This window comes from Cyanistes caeruleus, chromosome 16 (genome assembly GCF_971803275.1).
Source record: "Cyanistes caeruleus chromosome 16, bCyaCae1.hap1.1, whole genome shotgun sequence".
In the NCBI taxonomy this organism is placed as follows: domain Eukaryota; kingdom Metazoa; phylum Chordata; class Aves; order Passeriformes; family Paridae; genus Cyanistes; species Cyanistes caeruleus.
In genome coordinates this window covers 6,643,646-6,658,052 of record NC_141716.1, presented here as the reverse complement: position 1 = coordinate 6,658,052, position 14,407 = coordinate 6,643,646, and positions in this window count along the sequence as shown.

Below are 14,407 nucleotides of genomic sequence, written 5' to 3'. Positions count from 1 at the left end.
TCTTTTCTTTTTTTTTTTTTTTTTTTTCTTGCTTTCTTGCTTTCTTTCTTTCTTTTCCTTTCTCTCTGTCATTCTTTTTTTTTTTTCTTTCTTTTTTTTTTTTTTTTTTTTGTTCCTCTCCTCTTTGCAAGCCCCCTTTCTCTGCTCCCTGTGCCCTGCCCTCGCCCCCCACCACCCGCGGTGCCGAGGCAGGGAAGCGTTCAGCTTTCCCTGCCGTGTGCAGGAGCACAGGGATGTTCAGGGCTCAGCGTTTATTTTTCTTACGGCTGACTCCGTGTGTGTGTTTTGGCCAGCGTTCCCCATCCGGGGCTGGGAGCAGCCCTGGGGTGAAGGCAGGGGTGAGCCCTCTCCCCCCGGCAATTTTCTGTGGGAATTTCACTGTCGGGCAAAGAAACTGCTCCTTAAGTGCTGTTTACATGAAAAGCATTGTGTTTTCCAGGGTCTGTGGAGGAATGGGGGGTGCGGTGCCGGCCAGGTGATGGTGGCTAAACCCAGGCTGCAGGGGCTGGCACGGCTGTGCCATCGCTGCGTCCTTGGGCATGGCTGGGCACCCACAGCACGCTGCCATCGCCAGCCACAGCAAAGCAGCTGTCCCCTGCCACCAGGTCACGGCTCCGCTCGCTTGGCTGCCATCCAGCAGAGATTTGCAGCGCCAAGGGCCGGGCTAGGTGGTCTGAAGGTCCTTCCTGCCCTTGGCACTGGGAGTTACGAGCTCTGCGGGACCCATCTGCAACCAAGGAGATCGGCTGGCGCACTCTGCCTGCCCCCTGACATCCCCGGGGCGACCCGGCGGACTTGAAAGAGATGTCCCAGCTCCGGGTTCCTGCCCCCAGGCCCTCTCTGGCTGTGGACATGCCCTAGACCCCAGCCTGAAATGTGAACCTCAGCGTTAGGAAGACTTGGGGCACTGGGTTGCGCAAGAGCCCAGCTCCAGCCTCTCACAGCCGTGGGGTATTGCATGCCATGGTTTCTGTGTGTCTGGAAGTGATTTGGACAAGCCGATCTGCTGTTAACCCTAAACAAAACAAAGGCCTCTAAAAAAAAATAATTTAAAAAAATCGTGTCTCACTTATTCTTCAGTCATCAACCAGGAGCGACAGAGGTTTTGGGTGAGATTTCCTTCATGTTTCTGGAGCTTCTTATTAAAATTTTGAAAGTGCAAATCAGCACCAGTCCACAGGAGAGCCCACACAGCTGCAAGGAGTGTCCTCTCCTCTCTCCCCCATCCAGAGGGAGCTGGAGCACTGCTTTGCTGGAGATGCAGTCCCTGCTGCCATCCACCGCAGAGCCCCTGGAGGCTTTGGCTCTCTGCCCCTGCCCTGGGAGAAGGAAGGTGGGTGCTGGGGGATCTGGGGACTCTCAAGCAGGGGCCTGTGGCTGTCTGTGGAGTGTAGTGAGCAGCCTTTGGGGCAGTCAGCCTGGGCAGCTGGTGGGGAAATTCCCCTTCTCCCAGGCTTCAGCCAAGCACGTGGTGCTTTTCCTGATCACATCCTCTCTATGGCCTCCTCCATGGCCCTGGCAGAATCCTCCAGGTGTGCTCAGAGCTGCCCTGGAGCAGGGGTTGGGCCTGGTGGCACCAGCTGGCATTTGGGATGTGCTGGGGATGAGCTGCAGCAGGGTGGGAGTGGGGACAGCTGGCTTTCCCAGCCCTGGAATGATGTTTAAAACTGGGACAAACCCTCCGCAGGGGAGGCAGAGCCTCATGTCCTCCACACTTGCTCTGTGCAGCCACTCCAGGGCTGGGCTTCTTCCACATGGGATAACCAGGGGGCTCAGGATGCTCTCCCTGTTGCAGGGGGCAGAGATGAGGGTGGTGCAGCTGTCCCTGCTACAATGGGATAGTTTGAGGACTCCTGACCATGGAGCAAAGCTGGGCACTTCGACCCTCAAGCTCGCATGAAACCCAGCCTTGCACTGGGTCTGCAAACCTGGTCTTACAGGGCATTTGCTGTTGGTTCTGCATCATTAGGGAATCATTAAGAAAAAAGGAAAAGAAAATTAAAAATTGCAAAAAAGGAAACAAATAGAAAAAATGAGATGAAGAGCCATGGAGTGTGGCATGGTTTTGGAGGAGGCAAAGGAGAAAGGGGAAGGAGAGTTTGGAGGGGGATGGAGCAGTATGCAAAGCACATAAAAATGCCTGTATGCAGAAATGCCTGGGTGCAAAGCACCCAAAATGTCCCCAGGCCAGCCCGGGAGGAGCCTGCCTTCCAGAGCAATGCCACCCCACCTTGCTCCCCTCCCTCTCCCACAGCCAGCACCACAGAGCTTCACTCCAGGGAGTGAAAGGTCCCTCACCCAGGTGTGGGGTGAAGTTGCAGGATCTGTGCCTGGCTCAGCTTTCCTGGGAGGGGGATAAAGCCCTCCTCTCACCCTGCTGCCCACAGGGCTGGGACATGGGGTGCTGGTGACCCCCTGGCTCCTCAGCAGCCACATCTGCAGCTGCATGCAGGGAGGAAGTTCTGGGCATCCCTAGGCAGAGCCAGGATCGGTGTGTGCCAGCCGAGTGACCTCTCCCCACACCCTCCTCGCTGGCTTTGGAATCAGGCAAGCTGGACCCCAGTAGAGCACACAGCCTTGGGAGTTGTGTATTTTTTAATTTATTTTTTTTTTATTCCCTCCCCAGGTTTTATTGAGCTGGCAGCTGGCTGACCCCACCCCGGCCCCTGGCTTCCCTTCTTAGCATCCCGCTCAGCCCAGCACCACACCTAGCAGAGGAAGCACGGCGGGACGGGCCTCCTCTGCTCCCCAGCACAAAGGCATTTTCCCTCCCTGCTCCCAGCCCTCCCACTCCCGATTATTTCTCCCAGGTCCAATGCCGAGCTCCCAGTCAGCTAAAAATAGATGTGGCACCACCTGGATCATCGCTAGGGGCCTCGGGGATTTGAGGACTCAAAGAAGGGTTGATGGGGATGGCAAGAAGGGAAGAGCCTGTTCCCAGCTGAGTCTGATGGTTATTGCTGCTGCTGCTGCCTGTGGGTTGGTGCAGGAGCCCCAGGCTGAGGCTGTTCAACCAGATCCAAGGGATTTGTCCCCAGAATTTGCATCCAGGTAACAGAGGTGGCAGGTGGATGCTGGCAGGATCCTGCAGCACAGCAGTAGCCAGGCTCCAAGCTGTGGTGGGAAAACTGCTTTTTATTCTCATTTTGCAGAGGGTGCAGGGCAGGGGCAGAAGCAGAATGGGTCCTTGGGTCTGGCTACAAGTGGTGCACCCTCCTCTGGTGCCCAGCACTGCCTTCCCTTGCTCACACAGACCAGCCTTGCCTCTAGATGTGTTCACACCACTAATTGATTAATCACCATGCAATTACCAGCAGTGTGTGGCTGGTGCCTTTGTATGTCCAACTGGATGAATGAGATATTTCACAGGAAGAGATTTGTTATTAATTATAGTGAATAATTATTATTAGGCCACACTGGTCATGTACCCAGAGCAGTGCAGCCAGGTGGGATGGATGTGACCTACACCCACACCTGCCAAAGGAGATGGGGATCCTCGGCTGGCCACGGCAAGTAGGGATGTTCCTCACACAGTATGGGGGGACCTGTGCAGCACAGCCCAGGCTGGCAGCTCCCCCAGTGCCCTGAGAGGTGCCCCTGTGCCTGCAGCTCCTGTGGGCTCCCCTGGGGCTGGGGCTGCTCCAGCCTTGCTGGAACAAAGGCTTCCCAAAGAAAGGCGCTTCCTGGAGAGCAAAGGACTCAGGGCTGGGGCTGTCTGTGAGCCCTGCTGGGAGGCTGAAGTCATCCGCTGGGAAATGCTGTGTTCACTGGAGCCTCCCTTTCTCCAAGGCCCAGCTCAGCGCCCGGTTTCCTCGGGCACAAATAGTTCAGTGGGTCAGGTGAAGCTGGAAAGTGTCGAGCAAGGCAGCTGGGGTTCAGGAGCATCCTGGCTGCAGCCACATGCCTGTACAAGGGTGACAAATCTCCCGTGACCCCAGACTCCCACCCAACTGGAGGAAAGTGGGAGGTTGTGCCATTCCCAGTCCAGGGAATGCCCAGCTCAGCTCATGTGCTCTCTTTTTTTGGCTGCCAGCTCCCTCTGACAAGTGAAGGGCCTCAGGGACAGCGGGAAGGTGTCCTGGGCCACCGTGGCTCTCTGCCTGGGTGCTCACTGCCACTCTGCCCTGCTGCCAACTGCGCTGCAGGTCCCCAACAGCTGCAGGAGCTGAGCCGGGAGCACGGCGTGGGCTGCGTCGGCCAAGCCTGGAATCAGACACCGCATCTGAGGAAACAGAGAAAGTTGTCTTTATTTTCAGCTCTTTTCAATAACCAGAGGTCAGCCTTGTTTATACAGGATTATAACTGGAACGACAACAGCGATATCCATTGTGTGAGCAGCAAAACCCACAGCTAACCTAAAAAAGCTGTTTGCTCCGCATGGGTGCAGCCACTGCACCTACTGGGCGATGGCCAGAGACCTTGGGCCCCCCCAGGGCTGTCCTGCCTCCCCTTCCCCTGTTTTTGCTCTGCTACAGCCCCTTCTGGCACAGCTGACTCTCTGGTCCCACCATCAGCTTGGGGGGCTGCACTTCCAGCCACATTGCCCTGTTTGCTTCCTGAGCTGCTCTCTGTGAAACCTCAGGTGAGGTCTCCCCACCCCAAGCATGAGCAGAACTGTTGCAAATCCTACCCATAGTACTCATGGACACCAAATCCCAGGAAAGGCTTCAGCACAAGGAGATCAGAGCATGCCGGAATGCGCAGGGCACACGCTGCCTGGAGTTGCTTCCCTGGCAGCTGATTGCAGCAGCATTCATTGCTTTAATACCCAGTTCCCATCACAGAGAGAACCCAGGCTTTTAGGAAGGAAAGTCTTACACTTCTAGCAACTATTTCAAGACTTCCATAAACACATTTTTGGTTGAGCATTAATGAATTACCTCAATGCAGAGCTACTCATGCCAAATACATGAATACAGAGTGTAGAAAAGCCGCCGAGAAGCAGATTTGGCTGCCATTCAGCTGCTCCGATCCGCACAATTTCTTTTCTTGATTATAGCAAGAAAATGCTCCCTGCCTGTGGCACTGCATCCTCCCAGGAACAGGCAGCTGGCCGACAGTTGGGCTGTGCAGAGCCTGGGCATGCCGGGGTTATTTGCTGCTTCCATCGCTTGAGTTGGCAGAAAACACTGCTTGCTGGTGTCTGTGCAGGAGATGCAGCCAAGAACCGGGATCCTGCTCCCTCTGCATGCCCAGGCTGGCTGCCTCAGGATGCCTGACCTCCTTTCGGGTGCTGAGGAAAGGAAAATTGCAATTAGAAGTATTTCTCAAGCTGGATTTTTTGGGAGGTGGGTTGGAGCTGCCCATCTGTGGCCGCGCAGCCACACATGTCCATGAGGACCACAGCCATTTGCAGCTCCAGCATGGCCCCTGTCCATGGTCTTAGCCCTGGGGACTCCCAGGAGATGATGTGATCCCCAAGAAAAGTGAAGTCTCCCATTTGAATACACCCTTCTCTGCTCTGTGCGTTCCCAAGCTCTGTGCTCACGTGAGAGAGTGGTGGTGGCACCACCATGGTCATCGAGCCCCCAGCTGGCAGCAGAAGGGTCACCCATCCTCTCTCTCACTGATCCAGCAGCACAGGACATCTACATCTAGGAATGGTTTGCTGTCTCAGGAGCTGCTGTGGCTCCTGGCATGGTTTAACTCAGCATGAGGCATGACCTCGCTGGGCAGCAGCAGATGGCAGATGGCTGCTGGCTGTGCCATGCTCCCCTCTTCCCTTTCCCCTCTTTCCTTTCCCCTCTCTCCTCACTTTCCCTGCAGCCCCCAGCCCAGTGCTTTCTGCTTGCCTTTTCCATGCACTGGCTGGGTTTTCCTCACAGGAAGATGTCTTCCTGGTTTCTGAGCATCACCACAACCAGTCCTGGAAGAGGAGCAGACCTTTGCAGCATCCCTGGAGGAAGAGGAACACTACAGCATCCCTGAAAGAAGGGGAGCCCTTTGCAGCATCCCTGGAAGTGACAAACTTCACCAAAGCTGGCAGCTTACCCCATTGCATGGCCACCTCTGTGCTTCACCAAGGCTTTTGACACCCAGCAGAAAGAATGACGATGTTGCTGAGAGAACCTCACCTCACACAGACAGAGAAATTCATGTGAAAGAGAGAAATTTTGGCTCAGAGTGGGGTAGATGCTGCTGTGGCTCCATGCCACAGTTTTTCCACGTCTTGTACAGGGGATAGGGCAACCCAGCCTCTCCTCAGACCCTTTAGAGACAAAAATCTCCCCAGAAATGGGAGGCATGTATCTCTGACAGAGTGCTTCTATCCTCAGAGAGAATAATAATAATAATAATAATAATAATAATAATAATAATAATAACAATAGTTACAATAATAACACCAAGAATAAAGAGAAGGATTTGAGAGCATTGCCTCCTTGCCAGCAGAACAACTTTTCATTTAGATGCTGCATTGGGGATATTGAGGAAAGAGGAAGGGGATGTGCTACATTTGCAGCTCAAAACCCCAAGAACTGTAACACCCCTCCCATAAATTTGCCTAAAAATGAGATTTTAAAGCTTGCCACAGGCAGCAGCGTTTTCCTTGCTTTCTGATTTCAGAGCATCCTTTGTGCTGCAGCTCGGAAAACAGCAGTGAAATCCCCCAGCAGCAGAGCCGGAGTTCTGGGATGCTGGGAGCATTCATGGAGGGGTTTGGCACAGGGATGCAGGGTGGGATGAGGAGGATGCTGTGGACCCCCACGGCTGTGCCGATGCCGGGGATCCCCGTGGCTGGTGGAGCGCAGGGGGCCGGGGCAGGAGGGAGGCGGCAGGGAAGGGCTCCAAGGGAAAGGCTTTGTTCACGGGCCAGCCGGGAGCGTGCGAGGGCCTCCGGGCTCCAGCGTTTCTCCTCCACTTTGCTCCTGCTGTGTGCGGGAGCCGAGCCAAGGTGGAGCACGGCGGGGTGGAGCGGGTCCCTGAGGAAGGCAGGGGACAAGGGACGGCCGTGCATTTGGCCCTTAAATTGCCTGGGAAAGCAGCTCTGTCTTTCCATCTCCCCGCAGGGCTCTTCTCTCACCCAAACTGAGGCTGTTTCCCAGGCTGCTTGCCCTGAACACCTCCACCTCTGCCCTTTGCCAGCGACCCCTCTTCTTGGCCCATGGAGCCCGTGGATCTGCAAGCTCAGGGGAAGGATAAGGAAAGGCTCATGACAGAATGGCCCTTCGTGGAGCTCTCGAGCTGGAGAAATAAGGTTAAAGGCTCTTATCTGATGGAGCTGCAGCCTTGCCAAAGCCTGTTGCTATCAGCTCGGGACACATGTGCTATTGGCAAAGCTTCGGGGACACAATAATACAAACAGTTTTCATTGTCGAGTCAACAATGATGGGAGAAGGAGCCTGGTGCTATTACCGGTATAAAAGGCACTGTAGGAAAGCTCAGGACAGGAGGATGCCGTCGGGATCAACAGCAGGGTTTAGGAGATTACAGTTATATTTGTATTCGGGAAGGAGAAACCTTCCATCCCCAGTGGGCTGGAGCCAGAAGGATGGAGCCAGAGGTGGGGGTTTAGGCTGCAAGGAAAAACTCTTAGAGCAGCACTGGAAGCAGCTGCAGCAAAGTGCTGATGGCAGCGGGTTTGGACAAGGGCAGGTTTGCAGCACGTCAGCCCAAGGTTGTGCTCTGCTCGTGAGGAGTCACTCCGGGAAAAACTCATGGCTGCAAGGCAAGAGAGGCTGTGCAGCAACAGCCTGAGGCTTGCACAGTCCTCCACATTTTCACTAAAAAGTCTGTTTATTTGGAAAAGCCAGTGTTTGCAGGGTGGATGGGTGACGTGGCACATACTGTACCCAGATCCTGCTGTCACTTGGGGAGATTTGAGGATGATGGGGAGAAGGTGGGTGCCTCCACAGAGCTGGTGCCCCGAGGCCAGGCAGTATCTGCGTGTTTCACAGGCATCCTTCCAACACCTGTGTTGCTCACCCCCACATTTCTTCTCCTCAGCCTTCCTGGCCCCTGTCAGTCTGAATGGGGCATTTTTGGAGAGCACACACTCCCATGCAATCCCACACCCTTGGATGTGGATGGTGAAGTGATGGGGAGCATCACCTCTATTGTGCCCATGGCAGTGAGGAAGAGGATGCAGGTTTGTCAGCTGTTGTGCCATGGTGGCAGGAGACAATCATCCATCTATCTGTCTATCTATCTATCTATCTATCTATCTATCTATCTATCTATCATCTTTCTATCATCTCAGGCACAAAAGCCTGCCCACCATGGGAGGCCGTGGGAGGCTGAAAAGCCGGACAGGAGGTCAGGAAATTGTTGGCTAATGTCAGGGACCGAGTGGGGCCAGGGTGGCCATTCCCACCGGGAGCGATGATGTCAGGCGGCAGCCGGGGCCAGGAGGCAGGAAGCCCAACGCAGCCAGCGAGTCTGTCCTCCTTGGACTTCCCCATGTGTTTTCATGAACAATGCACCTCGTGTCAGGGACATTGGGAGGCAGGTCCTCCTTCACCTGGGACACTGCAAGGCTCATCCTCCTGCACTGGGAGCACCGTGGTGCCGTTCCAGGTGCTGCTCTTTGCTCATATGGGCTCTGGGATGATGCTGGCGTTGCACTTTTTGCATGGGGATTTGGTGTGTCTGCTGCATCGCTGTGAGGTCTGGAAGTGGCAGCTCTGCTGCTGTACTGTGCTGCTTCCCTGGGTGGTACATCTGGCCTTGTGTGAGGAGAAGGCAGGCTGGTGAGCTCCAGAGGAATTGAATTGCTTGGAGAAAGGATGGCCATGCCAGCTGCTGGTCCTCTCCCACTTCCAGCTTGGTGGGACAGGGTATATACCTGCTTTGAGCATCCATGCCTGCTTCAGTGTCCAGAGATTCCATCTGGAAGTGGAAACAGCAATTACTCAAATGTGACAGGAAAGGCTCTGAGGGACTGACACACAGGGAAGCTGTGAGATGTGGGAAAGCCTCTCCAGGCCGCAGGTCCCCACTGAGGTGAGGAGTGCCCATGGCCCTGCCTCAATCCTCCCAGGCCAGGCAGCTGGGGCTTAGCTTTGCATCTTGGCCCCTTTGTGAACTGAGCGGACATTCAGAGCGGGCAGGGGCTGCCAGCAGGGTGGCTGGGACAGGGCAAGACACCTGGTCACAAACAGCAAGAGGGAGAGGGACTTCCCGAGGGCAGCGAGCTCATGGGTGGCCCCAAGGACTCGAGCTCGGCCTCTTCCCCCACCCCACCCATCCCATCCCAGCCTTGTTTTCTCAGAGGTGCCTCCGCGCTGGGGCCGGGGCAGGCTGCGTTTGCCAGCGGCTGGCAGCGATGGCTGTGCTGGTGCCGACAGGCCGGCTGGCATGCTTTCCCCCAGGGAGGCTTTAGCAGGAGGCTGTGCATTTCTGGGAATTGTGTTGGTTATTGTTCGAGCTGCAAGTGTGCGGCCCGCTGATGAGATCAGGGCTCGGTGCTCGGCGCTGGGGCAGCGCTGCAGAGGGAGGCACTGATGGGGCGATAAGCGGGAGCAGGTTCTTATCTGAGCTCCCATCGCTGCGGGGAGCAGAGGGCACGGCACAGCCGCGGTGACCTGGCTCTGCTCGATGAGGGCAGTGAGGAGGGAACGCGCTGCCTTCGCCCTCCGGCAAAGCACGGCTGAACTGCTGAGGTTATTCCAGAGAAAAGGCTCCAGCCCTCCTCACTGAGCCTCTCCTTCCTCCCTCTCTGCCAGTCAATCCCCGTCTCCAGCTCCTCTGAGGTCTCGACCCCAGTCCTGTCAGCAATGCCACACGCTTGCTCCTTTGCTGGCAGCACACAGGTCCGGTTGATCTGAGCTCTGTGGGAGTCAGTATCAGAGCTCTGCTTGCAAAAGCACTGAGAGGAAGGGGCTGGGGGGTTCGAGCCCCTTGCAATCCTTTGCTGTGGCTGTACTGAGAGGTGTCGTGTTACCCCATGAGAAGTCAATCATTTTCCTCCTCTTTCTCAGGACGATGCCTCCTTCCACACACTGTGGCTTTTGACACAGAGCGAGTCATGAGATCCCGAGGAGGTCAGACCTGCTGCCACGGAGGGCACTGCCGTCCAGAGAGCTTCCCGCTGTCCAGGTCTGGGGATTGCACGGGTGAGCAGGGACAGCATAGGAAATGCTACAAGGGAAAGCCCTGTGTGGGAGCCCAGGAGCCCCTGCCTTCCCACAGCAGACTTATCAAGGCACCAGTTCAGAGTGGTGCTTTCCATGGGCCAAAAGGGAAGTGCATACACACCAGACTTCTCGGGGTCAAGGATGCTGGGCAAGCAGTGAGAGGAGAGGCTGCAGGGGGCAAGGGAGGGAACCGGGGCGTGGGGAAGGAGACACAAATAGCAAAATGAATGGCTTGAACTTCCTATGTTTTATGGAGGCAAATAAAAGGAGACAGAGAGGGGGAGAGAAAGGAGACCTGAGTGTCTGCACAGGCTCTCACGCTCACACAGGCCAGCCCAGACCCCAGAAATTGCTGGGGGCTGATGTGGGATCACAGCCTGCACCCACTTGCTTGTCATGGCTCTGGCCTGGCTGCTTGTCTGGCCCAGTGTCCCCTGGGGGCATCTCATGAAGTGTGACAGGCTGCTGCTTAGCATTTATTCCTCTCCCTGTCATTATTATTTTGAACAGCAGCCAGTATAATTAAAATCATTAGGAGGAAGAGGTTTAGGGAAAATCCAAAGTGTCTCAGAAGAGCATCTGCAAAGCTGGAGGTCCAAACTCCACCCTGGCACTCACGATGAGCAGGGCCCATGGGAACCATCATCTCCTCTGCATCCTCCCTTCCATGCTCCCCATTTCTCAGGATGGCAGAGGCTGGGCTAACACACAGGGTGGTCCTGGCCACGTTTCCCTTGCAGCTGCTGCCCACTGTAGCCAAATCCTGCAGCTTTTCCTGGTGTAGGACTTGTCCCAGGAGGTCCAGATGGCAGTGTCCCCAGGCACGGGTTCTTACCTGCAGCCCCAGGACAGATGCAGTGGGGGGATGTAGGGAGTGGTGGACATGGAGCCTCTGTGGGCTGCTCTTCCAGAAGAGCAGGGGTGGATCCTGAAATATCCCCTGGGAACCATGATGCTTTCTGTTGTGTTAGGAAGTGCCACAAGAGGAGGTGTGGAGAGGTCCCTTGGCACCTCAAAGGAGAAAACAGGATGGTCTGTAAGACAGAAATGGAAGTCACCATTCATACCACATTCTCCAGGTTTCCTAAGTGTTTTGAATGGAGGGTTGACTGCTCCAGGCTCAAATGTCCCCAGGACTAGGAGATTAAAGACATCAGACATATACAGCAAGGAGTGGAAGGCAGATCCCTGCCTCCATTCCAGGGCTGACACAAGTGCATGGTTAGAGGATGAGAATCAGGAGCCCTCCAGCCAAGGCACGCTCCTGAGGGTGAAAAGGAGAGGAAACACATCAAAACCCTTCCCCAAAATAAGTCCTGCTCTGGCAAAGCTTACGGCAGCTGCTCCCATCTCCTGCCTCAGCATCTGCCAGCTACTGATTGTCTGCTGTTCTCTGGATGGGGTCACTCATTACCAGCTCAGAGCCCAGTGTGTCACCCAGGACACTCAGTCCTCCAAGCAGTGACCCAAGGCTGAAGTCCTGGAGACCTGAGCACCCCTGAAGTTAAGGGGGTGCCTCAGATCAGAGCTTCCCTGTGGGTTTTGTGGTGGGTGGATGGACAAGGCAGGCCCAGGAGTGCCTCTCATCATGCTTTTTCCAAAAGTGAACCAGACCAAGACCCTGGTGGTTGGGAGCAGAGAAAGGGTGGGGTTTGATGGCTGATCTCCAAATGACTTGAATTTACTGGGGACTGTGGAAGCAAGGAAAGCTCATCCAACTTGATCCAGCCTATTCGCTGTGTTCAAATCTGCTGAGAGTTGCTTGGGAAATACAGTAGCCCAATGAAAAAAACAGGTGAGATTTTGTGGGGTTTTATTTTGCAGGAAACTTCTCCTGTCTCTCCCAGATCTGCCTGCCAAGGACAGCTGCCAGCCAGGCACCACATACAGAGACTTTCAGGGAGTCTCTTGGTGTGCAGGGGTCAGCAAAAGCCCCCTCCCAGCCTCTCCCTGACAGACTCGCCCCTGCTCTGTTTTTAGCACATTCAAGTAGCTGCTTTCACAAGAGGTAAAAGAAAGTTCATGGATCCGTTGACAGATCACCCCAAGCGGGAATTTCTCTGGGAATTCCTGCAATAGCAGGTTGGCTCCCGCGGAGGTGGAGTTTCCTCTGGATCTACCTCCACCCAGGCTTGGGGAGCGCTCCAGCCACCGGCTCCACGCTTGGGGGGCTGGGCTGAGCGACGCCACCGCTGCTTTCCAGCCAAGGTCAGCCAGAAACCCTCCCCGCTCTGCAAGTGCCTGGGCTGTGGTGTCCTGTTAACCCTTGGGAGGAGCAGAGATGCAGGCCAGCAGGGTTGGGCTGCACAGCTGGCCCATGACCACGGGCACACAGGGGATATATATGTCTAGCAGGATATATAATCCTGGTGAGGATTTCGTGCCATTCCGTCCCTCGGGGATCCGCTGCCAAGCAGGCAGAGGTGGACTCTGGGTGAGGCTGGTTGCCACTGCAGGAGGCCAGCATTGGCAGGGTGATGGCTCCTGCTCGAGGCAGAGAGCGACGGGGTGATGGCACTCTGCATCAGTGACTGTGTGCTCTGGAATCCGAGACACGTCCCCGGCCATACTTGTGGTCAGGAACCATCTCTGCGCTGCAGCAACACAAACCACACTCACAGTGGCAGCAGTGCTGCTCGAGCGTGTCTCTGACGCCAAGGACCGGCATGACCCGACCCCACACACGGGACAGGCAGCTGCTCATTTCCAACCTTCTACAGAAGGTCCGCCTTGTTGGGACTTGTTTCCTCCTCCTTAACAGAGGTGGGCCTCTCCAAAATGTCACCCCCTGACTCCACAGCCAGACCCTGCCAAGGGCTGGAGGATTTCCAGGTGCTGCACAGGCTCCAGACTGTGGGGTGGTGGGAACTCATGCTCACAAACATGGGGTGAAGCCAAGAAGTTTCAAAGTATCATGCCAGGGAGTGGGTCTGGGGCTCACATTTGGTCTGGGGCCACCTTTGCTGATTTTGGGATGAACTGACATCCAGGGAGCAGCTCTCGATCAAGGGGATCCCAGAGCTCTGTGGTATTGCTATAAATCTCCTTTATAAATCTCCTGCTTATATAAATCTGGGCTAATTTATAAATTATATAAATCTATATAATATAAAGAATAGTAAGCTGGCAGCTTACTGGTGGGCAGATTTGGGGGTCAGCCACCCATCAAAGCTTTAGCACTGATCTGATCAATCCTTCTCTCTCTGAAGGTATCCAAAACCCGTCTGGACAAGTTTCAGTGTCACCTGCTTTAGGTGACCCTGACTTCGAAGGGCGGTTGGATGATGTCCAAGCTGTTGAACCCTACCAATTCTGTGATTATGCCCTCAGTGACTCAGCTGCCCCAGGACAGAGCGCAGATGGAGATGAGTGCTGGGAATTCTGGTTCCCAAGACCTGACTGTGCATCCCAAGGCCACACGTAGCATATCCCTGTGCTTCCCCATGAACTGCAGCTCCATCGGGGCAGGACACGGCCGCCCTTCACCAGCACAGTCAGGACCCTCTCGGAAACATCAGTGCTTGGCGAGGGCTGTGCAGGCGGCTGTGAATGGAAGTTCTCCCTCTGCCAGCAGCCGGCTGGAGGCAGCGACAGCGCTCAGCAGCAGCTCCTGGGGGATGCGCTGCCCTCGCACAGTGTGAGAGTGCCATCTACAGGGGGTCCAGCCTGGCCCCCCAAAACACCCGTCCTCTCACCACGGGTAACTCTGTCCAGCCCCCGAGGCCGCATGAGGGGCACAGCCTCGGTTTATCCATTAAACCCCATTATCGGGGTCAGCGCTGCTCCGCACAGCCCTGGACAGCAGTCACACTCACAGAATGCTGCAAGGGGCCTGCAAAGCCCATCTTGTTCCAACCCCCTGCCACAGGCAGGGACACTTTCCACTACCCCAGGGTGTTCCAAGCCTCGTCCAACCTGGCCATGAACACTCCCAGGGATCCAGGGGCAGCCACAGCTTCTCTCGGCACCCTGCGCCAGTGCTGTCACCACCCTCACAGGGAAGAATTTCTTTCCAATACCCCATCTAACCCTGCCCTCAGTCAGCATGAAGCCGTTTCCCCTTGCTCTGTCACTCCAGGTCCTTGTCCAAAGCCTCCCTCCATCCCTCTTCGCGCCCCTTTAGGCACGGGAAGGGGCTTTAAAGGTCTCCCTGTAGCCTTCTCTTCTCCAGCCTGAACCCCGCAGCTCTCAGCCTGTCTTTACTGCAGAGGTGCTCATTATCTCCGTGGCCTCCTCCGGACCCGCTGCAGCATTTTGGGGCAGGGCTGTTCCTGCCCCCGCGGTCGGGGGCCGGGGGTCCCTCAGCCCCGGCTCCTCTCCGAGCCCCCTGCGCG